Here is a 15,303-nt window from a genome sequence, read left to right on the forward strand (position 1 = left end):
AGTGACATGGGACTCAAAATGAGATATAATCTCAACATTTTATGACATCCTAACCTTAGGTAGACAAGCACATCGCTTTGACTCGGGATTTGACGGTTTTAGGAAATGAAGACGGTTTTTGACCCGGACTCCAAATGTACTCTAATTACTGTCAAAACGACCGTATCGGCGCGTAGATGACATTTAAGAGGTAGATATTAATATTTGAGCAATCACTTGACGATAATCTTACGAACTGTCACAAATCGTTCCGCGTACCAAACATGCGGCCCAATCATCACCGGGTGGTTTGCGAGGGGTGCAGAAACGAGGTGTCTACAAGTGTAGCTACCGGTGCATAGGTTTCATCGTAGTCAATTGTAACACCCCCATACTCCAAGTGCCTTACCAGGACCACTCAGGTATGAAGACATTACCATCTCGGTTACCCGAGGCAATGATAATCAAACAACAATAAAGAAACAATGCTTAATATAATAATTTAGTGAATAGTTACAATCCTCAAACCAAACCAAAAGTACGATACATTATTTCAAATCGTTGTCTAATGAAAAGTAAATAAACTAAAGGCTACGGCGGAAGACTCATATCATCATGTCGTGGCATCCCGGCTATACCGAGTACTCATCTCAATACTGCTCAATATCCGCTCACCATCCGCGAATGGATCACCGCAGTTTACAAAACAACACCGGGTCGAGACTAATCACACAATCAATATAGATAACAATAATAAGATAAACAGATACCGAATCACACACACACACACACCACCAACCAATTCCCATCATCTCAATCGACCGTCCCTTTGGACCACCCGCTGATGGGGGACCGCATGCCGTTCCCACCTAAGCCCCGCTCATCATACCGAGCGATAACCCCGTCCATTAATGTGCACATCCCCTTCCGTGGCGGGTTCCACGAAGGGCGAAACTAGGGCGTGAGGTCACTCCCGCAAGTGACCCCCACTCGCCCGAGAACGCATCTCGAGAACCATCAACAAAGCAATCACAACCACAAACACAAGTATAATCATCATATCAAACAACCAAATACAAAGACATCACCAATATCCCATTATGGGACTAATGCGAGTAGGAAATCCTACCGGAAAGCACAATGATCAGACGGTATCAACAAAGTGAGTCAAAAAGCCTCTTCTACGAACCCTCCTCCTATCATATAACACATAGAGGCTACACATCACATACTACACACAAAACCCCCAATCTCTAAATTAGGGTTTAACCAAACTTAACAAAACATTATAAAAATTATATTAAAAGCTTACCCTCGACGCAAGGAACTCAACGACACGAATAACGACAAGAACCGACCGTCTCGAACTCGGAATTGCTAAGAATGCGATTAGGAAGATGAATGGTTGCTTTCTCTCTTAAACAGGGTTTTAGGTTTTGTAAAAGTGATTTAAAACAATGACGACTATGTTTAAATACCTTAATCGCATAATTAACAAAACCCGAGAAAACTCCCCGTAAAACCGGACACTCGATCGAGTACCCAAGGTACTCGATCGAGTACCCCCTTACTCGATCGAGTACCCCAGCTACTCGATCGAGTACCCAACAGGTCAGAAACTATTTTATTTCGCAACTTACCCTTACTCGACAGAGTAAGGGCTACTCGATAGAGTACCCCAAGACATATAAACACGGAGTATTACAGTCTTCCCTCCTTAAAAGGAACTTCGTCCCCGAAGTTCAAACCACTACTAAACAAAGGTACTCCCATAAGCTTCCCGACTCGAAGGTCAAACAAAATTCAACGTAAAACATGATACTAACCCAACTCATCCCGACAAACATACCGACACAACATATAAAAGGGGTATAAAACTCGTAAAAACTGCTCGCGATCATCTCCTACCCCCCTAAAAGGAACAAGGTTACGTCCTCGTAACCATACATACCTGATCAAAGAGGAAAGGGTAACGCTCTTTCATAGCTTCCTCTGGCTCCCATGTAGCTTCCTCGGTCTCGTGGTTAGACCAAAGGATCTTAAGCAAAACTGTCTCACCACTCCTAGTCTTTCTAACCTTTCGGTCTAGAATCTGCTTAGGCACCTCAAGGTATGATAAGGACTCATCTAGCTCTAAGCTCTCTGCCTCCAACACATGTGACGGGTCACTCACATACTTCCGCAGCTGCGATACATGAAACACATTATGCACTCTCTCCAACGCTTGGTGGTAAAGCCAAACGATAAGCAACTTCCCCAACTCGCTCTAAGATCTCATAAGGCCCTATAAACTTCTGACTTAGCTTGCCTTTCTTCCCAAATCTCATAACTCCACGCATCGGAGACACTTTCAGAAGAACTTTGTCCCCAACCTGAAACTCTATGTCCCGACGATGTAGGTCTGCATAACTCTTTTGTCGATCCGGGTCGCTCTCATCCGTTCCCCGATCATCTTAATCTGTTCCACCATCTCATGCACCATCTCTGGTCCTAAAACCCTTTGCCAAGACTTTGTCGTCCCAACAGATTGGACTCCTACATCTCCTCCCATACAAAGCCTCAAACGGTGCCATACCAATATGGTGTGATAGTGTTGTTGTAAGAAAACTCTATCAAGTCCAACCTCTCGCTCCCGGCTACCACCAAAATCCATCACACAAGCTCGCAACATATCCTCAAGAGTCTTGATTGTTCTCTCGATCTGCCGCTCTGTCTGTCGCAGGATGAAATGTTTGTACTCATCTTCAAAGTTGTTCCCAACGATTCCGCAACTCTTTCCAAAACCTCGATATAAACCTCGCATCTCGTCGGACACTATGTCCTTAGGGACTCCATGTAACTTAAGCACGTTCTTTCGATAGGCCATAGCCAATTGTGCCTTAGTCCATGTATCTTTCATTGGAACAAAGTGAGCTGACTTGGTCAGACGATCCACTATCACCCAAATCATGTTGTTACCTTGTTGACTCTTAGGCAAACCCACAATGAAATCCATGGAAATGGATTCCCACTTCCACTCAGGCACCTCTAAAGACTGAATCTTACCTTGTGGTCTTCTCTGTTCCCCTTTAACTCTCTGGCATGTCAAACAACAGGACACAAACTCAGCTGTCTCTTTCTTCATCCCAGGCCACCAAAACGTTTTCTTCAAATCCTTGTATAGCTTGTCTCCACCTGGATGAACTGAATATGGTGTGCAATGCGCCTCTGTCATGATCGTCTTTTTCAACTCCTCATCATTAGGAACACACCACCTACCATCAAACCTCAAACTACCATCTGTATGAATAGAAAACCGGGACACTGTCCCTTTCTCTACTCCAGCTCTCCACTCAACTATTTTAGGATCCAAAACCTGTTTACCTCGAATATCATCATAAAACTCAAGCTGTACTGTCATATCACCCATGGCATCTCCTTTCTGCATCATATGTATCCCAAAGCTCGCTACCTCATCCCTCAGCCTCATCAAAGATAGAGTTGTACACAAGAAATATACACTCTTCCTACTCAAAGCATCAGCAACAACATTGGCCTTCCCTTCATGGTAGATGATTTCCATGTCGTAATCGCCAATCAACTCCATCCACCTCCTCTGTCTCATGTTCAATTCCTTCTGCGTGAAGATGTACTTAAGACTCTTGTGATCAGAAAATACCTTAAAGATTGCTCCATAAAGGTAATGTCTCCAAATCTTGAGAGCAAACACCACTGCACCCAACTCCAGATCATGAGTAGGGTAGTTCTCCTCATAAGGCTTCAATTGCCTAGAAGCATAGGCAATCACTTTACCATTCTCGCATTAACACACATCCCACCCATTCTTCGAGGCATCTGTATAAACCTCGAAATTCTCGCTCCCTTCAGGCAATGCGAGGACAGGAGCTGTGGTCAAACGCTCCTTTAATGTTTGGAACGCCGTCTCACAACTCTCATCCCAACGAAACCTGTTCTCTTTCCTCATCAACGCTGTCATCGGTCTAGCTATCTTGGAGAAATCTTTCACGAACCGTCTGTAGTATCCGGCTAAACCCAAGAAACTTCTAACCTCAAAGAACATTCTTCGGTGCTTCCCACTTTGTCACCGCCTCAATCTTCGCCGGATCCACGGCTACTTCATCTTTAGAGATTACATGCCCTTAAAAGCAACTTTCTCTAACCGAACTCACACTTGGACAGCTTAGCATACAACTCATGATCCCTCAAAGTCTGCAACACGATCCTCAGATGCTCCTCATGCTCCTCCTTAGTCTTAGAGTAGACTAAGATATCATCGATAAACACTACTACAAACTGGTCCAAGAACTGTCTGAAGATTCTATTCATCAAATCCATAAACATTGCCGGCGCATTAGACAACCCAAACGGCATCACCACATACTCATAATGGCCATACCTTGACGTGAAAGCTGTCTTTGGTATGTCCACCTCTCTAATCTTCACCTGATGGTACCCCGACCTCAAATCAATCTTAGAAAAGACTGTTGCACCGCTCAACTGATCAAACAGGTCATCTATCCTTGGCAAAGGATACTTGTTCTTTATCGTCACACCTGTTCGGCTCCCGTAATCTATGCATAGCCTCAAACTCCCATCTTTCTTCTTCACGAAAAGAACTGGTGCTCCCCAAGGCGATACACTTGGTCTAATGTATCCCTTCTCTATCAAATCATCCAACTGCTTCCTAAGTTCCTCCATCTCCTTAGGACCCATACGGTACGGTGCCTTAGAGATTGGCCCCGTCCCTGGCTTCAACTCTACGGTGAAATCTATCTCCCTCTTCGGTGGCAACCAGGAATCTCCTCTCGGAAAAACATCCGCAAACTCTCCCACCACCGGTATCTCATCAATCGTCGGGCTCCCTATCCGGTCATCTCTCACATGGCACAAGATCAGAGGACATCCCTTCCTCAGATAAGACTTCAAGGTAACATTGCAATCAACTTAACTTTGGGTTTGACGAGAAACCCACGATAAGACACACTAACACCCTTTGGACCTCTTAAGGACACTTTCTTTTGATGTGATCTATCTTAGCTTTATACTTTCCTAACCAATCCATCCCAACTATCATCTCAAAACCGTTAAAAGGAAACTCTAGCAAGTCTACAGGGAAATCAACTTGCCCAACTATCAAAGATACATCTCTAAACAATCTCCCACACGATACAGACTCACCCGAAGGTATGAAAACTTGCTCACTAACAGACTCATATACTCTCAAACCCAACTGTTTTACATGACTCGAAGACACAAACGACTGAGAAGCCCCCGAATCAAACAAAACAAAGGTAGGAACACCATTAACAAGGAATGTACCGGTGATAATGTGCGCATCTTCCTCATTTGCCTTCTTTTCCATCATGAATAACTTGCCATCGGTCTTTGTCCACCTCCTGGGACAAGATCTTGGCCGATGCGGTCGGCTTAGCACCCGACCCTTGATTGTTGTTATTGTTCGTCGGTGTTTTCTGATAAGAATTACCTCCGTTGCGGTTGCCTCCACTCTGTAACTCGACTTCCCGGTTTGGCCATGATCCAGCCGGCCCGTTGCTCGCATGAAGCTCTGTGCAGTCTCTCGAAAAGATCCGGTGCACTCGTGCACTCATGTCTCTTGTGGCCTACACCACCACAACCAAAGCAGATCACTCCCCAACTATTACTCACACTTCCACGGCCACGCCCAAAGGAAGTCCCAAAGACTAAACCCGGACCCGGAAGAAAATCCTTTAGGCGATTGTGGTTGCCTTTCTTGTGATTCGATTGGCCACCACCCTCGCTCTCGAACTTCCTCTTCTCACCACCTGACCTCTCCTGAGCCATCTCCACCAACCTCTCCGCTCTCCCGCCCCCTCTCATAAGCTTCCTTAACATCGTAAGGATCCCCACGGGTAACTTATCCATAATCTTGGTGGTCAACCCCCTCTCGAACCTCAATGCCAAATTCTCCTCACTCAAACCCATGTCCTCAGCATACCTAGACTTCTTGTTGAACAGCCTGTAGTACTCAGCCACAGACATCTCAGCAATCATCTTAAAACCATCAAACTCCTCTCTCATCTTACTCCTCACATGCTCCGGTACAAACTCCTTCCTCACGGACCTTACGAAACTCCTCTCAAGGTATAGCAGGTAAGCCTTGGCTTGCATATATCTCCCTAGCACTCACTTTCACCGAATCCCACCACTTGCCTCGCCGCCTCCCTCGGATAGAACGCGTCTGTTCCACTCTCATCTCATCAGGACAATGAACCAAGTCTAAGATGTTCTCCATCTCTCTCAGCCAACTATCAAGCAGATTAGGCTCCCCAACCCCCTTGTATTCCTTCGGGTTAAACCTCGCAATGTAAAGGCTGATTTTTGAATGATCAACCTCCTTCTCCTTATCCTTATTCTTGTCCTCATTCACTTTCTTTAGGGTCTCAGTAAGAGCATCCTGGTGCTCTAACATCTTAACGATGTCATCCACGGTCATAAGCTCAGCTCTCGCGTACAAAGCAGTTCTCTTGGGCGGCATCTTGAAACTATACATATATAAGAAAAGGGGTAGATATGAACATACGTACTAAACTTCCAAAACACGAAGACGCGACCCCCAGAACCTACTCGATCGAGTTCCCAAACCCACTCGATCGAGTAACGGGCTACTCGATCGAGTGCCCCACGTACTCGATCGAGTACCCAAACTTCAGACCCAAACAGACCTTCTGATCTCTTACCTACTCGATCGAGTATCTAGGCTACTCGATCGAGTGACCCCCTACTCGATCGAGTACCCCTAGTTACTCGATCGAGTGCCCCAAAACTCGATTCCGGACTCAAAATCGCTTAAAAACCCACCCGATCGAGTCGGTCCACTCGATCGAGTAACACTAATTCGTAAGAGCTACCCGCATGTTACGTCATATGCTAACATGTTAAACTTTATAAATCACATATTATATCATAACAATCATGCTACACATCTTTTCTATATCTACGAGATCATTTCATCATGCTATTAATTGCCACGTTGTAAAACATTCAACATGTTATCATTTCATCAACAGTTTCTATATATCATCACTTTTCTTTCACCTTCTCAACTTCCAACTTCGAACATCCAACAATCAACACATTCCATCACATTTGTAAACAAGTTAACCAAACACACATACAACTCGACAAACACTTCCCCATGTGACCGGTTCAAAGTTGTAGGGCGACCCTGCGACTTTAGGACGTCTCCCAAGCCTTTGCACTAGCTCCTACAACTTTTACCCCGGGTTCATTTTAATTGACTCCCTATGTTCATTAAGTTCATTGGTTACAGGTTTCAGGATCGTCGCTCTGATACCATTTGTAACACCCCCATACTCCAAGTGCCTTACCAGGACCACTCAGGTATGAAGACATTACCATCTCGGTTACCCGAGGCAATGATAATCAAACAACAATAAAGAAACAATGCTTAATATAATAATTTAGTGAATAGTTACAATCCTCAAACCAAACCAAAAGTACGATACATTATTTCAAACGATCGTCTAATTGAAAAGTAAATAAACTAAAGGCTACAACGGAAGACTCCTATCATCATGTCGTGGCATCCCGGCTATCCCAGTACTCATCTCAATACCTGCTCAATATCCGCTCACCATCCCCGAATGGATCACCGCAGTTTACAAAACAACACCGGGTCGATGACTAATCACACAATCAATATAGATAACAATAATAAGATAAACAGACAACCGAACCGTCACACACACACACACACCACCAACCAATTCCCATCATCTCAATCGACCGTCCACCTTTGGACCAGCCACCTGCCGCGATGGGGACCGCAGCCGTTCCCACCTAAGCCCCGCTCATCATACCGAGCGATAACCCTGTCCATTAATGTGCACATCCCCTTCCGTGGCGGGTTCCACGAAGGGCGAAACTAGGGCGTGAGGTCACTCCCGCAAGTGACCCCACTCAGCCGAGAACGCATCTCGAGAACCATCAACAACAATCACAACCACAAACACAGTATAATCATCATATCAAACAACCAAATACAACACATCACCGATATCCCATTATGGGACTAATACTGAGTAGGAAATCCTACCCGGAAAGCACAACAATGATCGGACGGTATCAACTTGGTGAGTCAAAAAGCCTCTTCTACGAACCCTCCTCCTATCATATAACACATAGAGGCTACACATCACATACTACATACAAAACCCCCAATCTCTAAATTAGGGTTTAACCAAACTTAACAAAACATTATAAAAATTATATTAAAAGCTTACCCTCGACGCAAGGAACTCAACGACACGAATAACGACAAGAACCGACCGTCTGAACTCCGGGAATTGCTAAGAATGCGATTAGGAAGATGAACTGGTTGCTTTCTCTCTTAAACAGGGTTTTAGGTTTTGTAAAAGTGATTTAAAACAATGACGACTATGTTTAAATACCTTAATACCATAATTAACAAAACCCGAGAAAACTCCCCGTAAAACCGGACACTCGATCGAGTACCCAAGGTACTCGATCGAGTACCCCCTTACTCGATCGAGTACCCCAGCTACTCGATCGAGTACCCAATAGGTCAGAAACTATTTTATTTCGCAACTTACCCTTACTCGACAGAGTAAGGGCTACTCGATAGAGTACCCCAAGACTTATAAATACGGAGTATTACATCAATACCCTCTTGTTGGTTATATCCTTGCACCACTAGCCTAGCCGTGTTCCTTACAATTTCTCCCGAGTCATCAAGGTTATTGCGAAAGACCCACCTAGTACCAATGACGGTACGATTACGCGGTCTAGGGACTAAGTGCCATACCTCATTTCTCTTGAATTGATTTAGTTCTTCTTGTATGGCAAGCAACCAGTCTGCATCAGTCAGAGCGACTGTTACATTTGAGGGTTCAATTTGAGAAAGAATGGCATTCTGGGCACAATATTCGTTGAGATGAGTGAGATTGTTGAGGGATGATCTTGTTCGAATTCCCGAGTTGAGATCGCTTGTGAGATTAGAGAGTGGATGAGAGCTTTGATGTTTCCACTTCTTTGGAACAACGGTTTCTTGTTCCCCTCTCAAAGACATCGATCCACAAGTGATGTTTCTTTTTCCTTGGAGTGATCTTCATCATCACTTTTTTGGGTTGATTCAATTCTAGAGGTGGAGGCAACAGTCGTTGGGTCTGTTGCATCCAGAGAAGAAACAGTACCAGGTGTGCTACGTGTTCCCCCTGCGCTGCTGACTTCCTTTGAAGGTAACAGCCCCTGTGTCTGTTGCGAGTTAGCATTGGGAGCTTCTACATCCTCGAACACGAAGTCCTTTCGAACAAGACCAATCTCAAACTCATCGTCATCATCATCATCTTCTTCAAAGTTTTGTACCTGTCCAAGCACACTAGATTCATCAAAAATGACATGGATGCTTTCTTCAATCAACATGGTTCGTTTATTGTAAACTTTGTAGGCCTTGCTATGATGGAGTAGCCAATAAATACTCCTTCATCACTACGTGGATCGAACTTACCCAAGTTGTTTTTACATTTGTTATGAACAAAACATTTGCTTCCAAAACATCTAAAATATGAAATATTGGGTTTCCATGTAGCAATTCATTGGGAGTTTTATTCAATATACTCCTTATCATGACACGATTATGAATGTTGCAAGCGGTATTTACCGCTTCGGCCCAAAGGTTCTTAGGCAACTTACTACATAATAACATTGTTCTAGCCATACCTTCAAGGGTCCTATTCATCCTTTCAACCACACCATTTTGTTGTGGGGTTCTAGGATCCGAGAAGTTATGGTCTACACCATTGTCATCACAATAAGCACCAAATGATGAGTTTTCGAATTCGGTTCCATGATCGGTTCTTATTGAAACAAGTTTTAAATCAAGTTTATTTTGAATTTTTCTTAACCAAATTAGAAACTCATCAAATGCCTCATCCTTAGAGCTTAAGAAGAGTGCCCAAACAAACCTAGAGTAATCATCAACAATGACACACACATAACGACTACCACCTCTACTTCTAGTTCTCATTGGTCCACATAAGTCGATATGTAGAAGTTGTAAAGGTTGAGATGTACTCACAATTCTTTTAGATTTAAAGGAACTTCTAACATGTTTGCCTCTAGCACATTCATCACATACTTTATCAAAATCAAACTTCATATTGGGAATGCCTTCAACTAAGTCAAGTCTTTTAAGGGTATTAAGAGTTTAGTACTGATCGTCCGTTTCGTGTTCACAATTTAATAGATGTTGTCGTTGGGTCACGTCCGAATCAAAACACAATTTATAGCTTCACAAACAACTCTACAATTAGTAAAGAGGAAAGTAAAGGTCGGATCCCAAGGGACGGGAATTGAGATGAGATTTCTATTGAAACTAGTGGTGTCTTAGGGGTGTCACAATTTGGGTTGATGTAGAAGGTCACTAAACTAAATAGCAATGAAAGTAAATAAGCAAGATGAATTAAAAGGGTTGTAAACAATTGATAAAAAGCACTAGGGTGTCATGGGGTCATAGGGGAATCATGGGAATTGATCATACAAACATGTTCTCAAATTATAAGCAAGCAATTATTGTTGTGATGGATTGAGTTGGGTTATATCTTACAATCCTAGGAAAGTTTGGGTCCCGGAGCCGAATCGATTAGATTGTACAACACCTACAAGTTGACTTAGTCTTCCCTACTCAACAACATGCATGGTCTAATGAGACTCGAGTTGGTTTATGTCTTACAAGTCTCATTGAAAAGATAGGTGATGGGTAAAAATGCAAGGATTCATAGGCTCACATTTCATCAAACATAACATGTGCATGAGTTGAGATCAAAACAAGCAAGCAAATAAACCATGAAAGCATATTAATTTAAGCATGAATCATTTCCCATGTTGGTTTCCCCTAATTACCCATTAACCCTAGCTAGGTCACTACTCACTCATTATCATGTTGATCATGCTAGCAAGGTTGTCAATCATACCAACAAAAGGAAACATGATGAATAAATGAAAGTAATTAACAATAATTAAAGAGGGATTAAGAGAATTATACCTACTAATGATTCCAATAATAAAGCAAAGAATAAAAGAAGTACTTGATGCTTGATTGAGAGGTTGTCAATCTCCCAATAATAACCCAAATAATCTTCAATTACCCAAAATAAAGGATGAACAAAAGAGAGAATGAGGAAATAAAACTTGTATTAGAACTTGATTAATTGTTGATTACAATACTAAAGAGAGATTTGATTGATATTAACTACTCTAATTCTTGATAAGAAGAACATGCCCTTCTAATTAGACTAATGGGGTATTTATAGTGGAAATTAGGTGGATGCATTAGGGTTAACTAAAGGCTAAACTAGTAATTACACTTTTTAGATTGAGCAGGGAGGAGCCGGTATTTTTCGAAGGAAGGGCTTCTTTCTTTGTAGCTTGGAGAAGACGAAATTTCGCTGTACTGGAATTCGTGCGTATTGGAGTCGGGACGGGCGGATTCAGGCGAGGGAAGACGGGCGTCTTCAGGAGAATCCGGGCGGATTCTGGGGGCTGCTAACCCGGGCGTCTTTGGAAGAAGACGCACGGATTGTGCTTGTGGAGGACGGACGGATTGTGGACAATCCGCTCGGATTGTAGCTCAGCACTATTTCTTCTTCTTTTCTTCCCTTTTCTTCATAAAATCCTTGGGGATTTCCTCGGGGATGCAAGGATCCTTTCTCAACATTGCTCATCTACTATCATATGTACAAAGGCCTTCTAATCTTGTTTCTCCTTGATGCTTGGTCATTGAATTCGATCAATTTAGTCTCGTTTTGCTATGAAAATGCAAGATTTGCACTCCTTTCCTACCAAGGGATCAAAATCTCAAAGAATATGCAAAACAAAGAACTAAAGACAATAAATGACCCAAATATGCACTAAAAAGCATGGGAACAAGGCTAATTCGGGGGCTAAATATGCGCTAATTATGGTCACATCAAATATCCCCAAACCGAACCTTTGCTCGTCCCGAGTAAAGAGGTGAAAAAGACTAGGACCATTATTTAAACTAACCTAATAACATAGCCGATATGAGACAATTAGCGGGTCTCACTCCGCCCCTTCAACTCACAACAAGACAACCATGAGGTAGGATGCCTTCTTGCAAGGCAAGGTGGGTCTAGCCAAAATGGCGACACATCCAAACATTAAGCACACAAAATCAAATAATGGATGCATCTACAAAAGGAATAGCCACTTCCTCATCACGTGGCGGAGGCACTAAGAGAGAACAAATTTAAGAGCATGTAATCCTTCACAAATACTAGTTCAACAAATTACTAAGGCTAAGAGGAGGGCACTAAATCACCTCCAAATGGTGTTAAACTAGACTACTTTCGTCCTCAAATTCCAAATGCTTTCGTCAAGAGCGATCGGATGGTGGTGGAATGATGATCCCTATGATGCTAGTAGCATATGACATGACAAGTCTCGAATTCTCTACAAAAGTAAAGGTCATGGATCGTCCCAAGCTCGACAAAGTGGCTTGACAAAAGGCTTTTTGGGAATGAAATGATCAAATCTTTATAAACAAAGGGTGGATATGACTAGTATTCAAAATTGTCCTCATTTCACTTTCACATTTCAAAAATTTTAAGATGGGGTTTGTCCCTTCCGGGCTAGTGTCCTTTGCTTTCGCCAATCGCTTATTAGGCAACCGGTTAACCTCTAGACAATAGCTTTTCGGGGTGATAGTCACTCTGACTCTGGGCGGCCGAATTCACAACCGTGTGGGGGCCCAATTCAATGGATCCCGCTCCAAAGCACATCGAAGTGGTACGCCTCCATCAAAATAATTAAATTTCTCAACATTTCATAACATTTGAGGTTTCCTTGGCATTAAATTACTTCCACATGACAAAATTCTTTGAAATGAGCACTTCAAGCTTATTGATAGAAAATATTTTTGGGTTGCCTTACCACAAGGTCAATCAAGGTCACCTAGACAAGTTAACCAAGTCCACATCGCATCACGGGGTTGGATAGGTGACTCACATGCAAACCCTTGACTAGGCTTTGGGTCATGGGTCAAAAGACACTAGTATGACACTATCTAGAGTGTTTTACAACCATTCTAGTAGACAAAGTCTTAAGTTGAAAAAGTATTTGTAATGGGTTAGTTGCTCTTGTCAAAGTTCTCAATTAGGCACTTTTCAAAATGTTTTATCTAAATGCAACTACATGCCATGATGCAACTAATATATACATCCTAATGCAAGTGATTCTATCAACTAATATGACATATAAACTAAATGCAAGTCCTAAGTTCACATTGTTATACCGCATCAATCAAAATAAAGCCACATAGTCATTAACATAAAGAGGAAAAAGGAGATTGGAAAGATCATACCATGCGGTCTTCATGATCCTCATGTCTCGGATGTGGCGTAGTCATTCAATGTGAATAAGGATAGAACAAACACAATATATACAATATATATAATATATATATAACTACACTACAAAAGGAATAAACATATTTTTGGGTTTTTCAATTTTCAAATTTTTATGGTTTTTCGAAATTTTTCAATTTTTTTGGATTTTTGAATAAAAGTTAAGTTAGAATTCCCCATCCCCACACTAATATGGGCATTGTCCTCAATTTCCAAAATGATGGGAAATTATGCAAACATGATGCATGATTTCTACACTAAATGCAATCTACACTAATCTATACTACATGATGCATGGTTTTTGTTTATGACGGAGAGGATAATTTAGATTACCTCCCATTGTGTATGCATTAACTTCCCCAAACCAATCTAGACATTATTGCTAATGTCCAAGGATGGGTGTAGTTCATGCACACATTATGCAATGCATGAAACTAATTTGTCATTTTGGATTTTGTAAGGTGGGAACAATAAAATGAGAACACCTCAAAAGTACCGAGGTGTGAGTCCTCAATGGTGCTAGGACTACTCCAACAATGATCAAGAAAATAAATAAATAAATAGAACAAAGAGAGAAATAGACAAACCTTGAGAGGGTAGGAGCCTCCTAAGCTTGCTAATCTTCCATCATATCATCACTATCATCATCATCCTCATTAGAAGCGGTTTCATTGCCACTTCCCTCTTCACTTGCTTCTTCACCTTCTTCTTCACCTTCTTCTTCACCTTGCTCATCATCCTCTTCTCCTTCTTCACTAGCTTCTTCATCAATGTTATCATCAACTTCTTCATTACCAACAACCTCATTATCACCCGGAACAACCCTAGATGCACTCGGAAATAGGACTTCCTTATCCGCCCAACTAGGCAAAGGACATGATGGGTCAAGTAGTCCTTGCCTAGCTAAGTGTAAGAGGGGTGGATATTGAGCTAAGTAAGCATTTTTCCGATCCTCAAAGGCTTGCTTGTGCATTGCTTGCATGAGAAGAGTCAAACAATCATTTCTTGCTTCAACACCTTCCGGCTTGAACTCTTGGTACTCAAAAGGGTAAGGTGGTGTGACAATGGAAGAGGAGGGTATTTCAAGTTCACCCTTTAGTTGTTGGATAATATACTCGGCCTCTTTTGAAAGGGGAAGTAGATAGTTGGTCCGGTGGACACTCAATCGACAAATCTTTGAAGGCAAAGTGAAAGAATTAGCCTCACTAGTGAGCCATCCATACTTGGTGTCAAGAGGGTTATGGGCAACCCACTTGTACTTGTGTATCATAGTATGCAAATCAACGAGATGACCACCTTCTTTCGCCTCATACTTGTTATCTTTGTTGAAGTTAGGATCAAAGTATTTAGCTAGGATAGTGACTAGGCCGCCATTCACAATAACGGTAGTGCCTTTCTTCCCACAATCAATATTTAACCATCTATCCACCAAGAGCCTTAGAAAGTTAAAAGGCTTGGTGAATTTCCTACCAACGTTCAAAGCCGACTCAAGAAGAACAAAATCGAGTTTGGTGAAATGGTTGGTGTCTTTTCTTGCATTGATGGTGTTCCCTACGACCTTGTGCCATACTCTTATGCCCGGATGGTGGACTAAAAGAGCACCACTCGCATGAAAGTCCTCAAATTTCCTTCCGGAAATCGCCTCCCAAAGAGGGTCGGGGTCATATTTGCCAACATTCTTAAAATAACTCGGAGAATCACTAAGACCCAAAGCTTTACCCATTTCCTCAAAGGAGATGCGCCTACTAACATTAGCTAGACGAAAATTGATGGTCTCCATGGTCTCAACCTTGTTAACTTTCAAAGAACTCAAAAATTCTAAGGTAAGGGAGGGGTATGTCAATTCTTTTGATTCAAACAATTTCTCCAACCCCATGGC

The sequence above is a fragment of the Silene latifolia genome, chromosome 7 (genome assembly GCF_048544455.1).
Source record: "Silene latifolia isolate original U9 population chromosome 7, ASM4854445v1, whole genome shotgun sequence".
Classification (NCBI taxonomy): Eukaryota; Viridiplantae; Streptophyta; class Magnoliopsida; order Caryophyllales; family Caryophyllaceae; genus Silene; species Silene latifolia.